Here is a 1,479-nt window from a genome sequence, read left to right on the forward strand (position 1 = left end):
TTTTCAACTCAAAAACCAAAAAGGCTATTATTGTGTGAGGTCATAATTCATCCCCTCGTTTTTTGCTATCTGCATAGGATAAGATGGACATAGCAGTTGAAGAGCCCTTCCAGCTTCACTGTCCAATCCTCCTACTTGATTTACATGTTGGTTTCAGAGTCATTACTATAATATTGGAGAAAGGATTCTTCACATGTTTTACAAAGTTCATTTTCTCCTTTTGCATGTTTTATAGATCCAGATTATATTTCTATGAACCTACAAATGAAATATATAAGGTACAATAAGGAAAAAAATATACCATCTTGAGTTACAAGAGGATAGTCCGATCCACTGAGGTTGATAAACCAATCCCACTCCTTACTTTTTCTCAGGAGAATAGCTGCAGCATGAAGTGTATTTGAAACCTTGGTGGGTCCTTTGTAAGTAATCATATTAGCCTTAGTAATCATGTGCAAATTACCCACCTATGCTTTTTCTCAGGAGAATAGCTGCAGCATGAAGTGTATTTGAAACCTTGGTGGGTCCTTTGTAAGTAATCATATTAGCCTTAGTAATCATATGCACATTACCCACCTCTGCTTTTTCTCAGGAGAATAGCTGCAGCATGAAGTGTATTTGAAACCTTGGTGGGTCCTTTGTAAGTAATCATATTAGCCTTAGTAATCATGTGCACATTACCCACCTCTGCTAAGATCTATGATTTGATCGGACATGGTTGGCAAGGTCTACTCTTTCTTTCGATGAAGATTCCCTGTTTAAATGCACTGGTTCAAGGGATGGTAAAGAGATGCCAGTGTCCTTTTTCATTCCCCCGTCACCTTTCGACCCTGAAATAAGGTAGGAAAATCTCGGAGGCCCTGGACGAGCGAGAGGGGCAGAAAACACGACCTTGGACATTACAAACACTGTTTTTGAAGGACCCAGGATATCCCAAAACGGAAAGGTTCTGAAAGAGATCTTAATGTTTTCTAGGTATAACTGTTCCCAATGTTGAAGCTTATCGGCCAAAGAAAAAGAGATCGTAGGGAACAAAAGGCAAGAGGAATTAACCACTTTTTTTCCATTCTCGCCAAATTGAAATGCATATGCATCAGCCGCTTCATCACAAACTTTAATGGATACAGTAAATATCTTGGCATAACCCAATCTAGAGAATCAATTGGCAGCACCAATAGATATCTGGTTTGGTTAGGTGCTAAAGTCTTGCATTTTCCTCCAGCTTCACCAAAATAGGGTTTTCGAAAGAAAAATAATTCGAACATAATGATAGGATACCTGCCCAAAAGAAAAACAGAAAATTAAAGGCAGAAGAGTCAGCAAATAAAATATTAACAAATCTAAGATTTAAATATGTAAATATATAGGAATGGAAATTAAGAACAAAACAGATAAATTGAGATTAATAAAAGTTAAAAATTATTTATATATAATTAAAATAAGTTTACATTTCTGGTTTGGGCATGTCTTAAAATTATT

General features: G+C 36.4%; 1 pseudogene; it reads right to left on the reverse strand.

Annotated features, from left to right (window-relative positions):
• Positions 1-335: 335 nt before the first annotated feature.
• Positions 336-1,257, reverse strand: LOC149172224 (beta-glucuronosyltransferase GlcAT14B pseudogene; annotated as a pseudogene).
• Between the last annotated feature and the right edge of the window lie 222 nt (positions 1,258-1,479).

The sequence above is a fragment of the Pinus tabuliformis genome, chromosome 4_2, assembly GCF_031772625.1.
Source record: "Pinus tabuliformis cultivar Carrire ecotype Pingquan chromosome 4_2, CPIR1, whole genome shotgun sequence".
Taxonomy (NCBI): Eukaryota; Viridiplantae; Streptophyta; class Pinopsida; order Pinales; family Pinaceae; genus Pinus; species Pinus tabuliformis.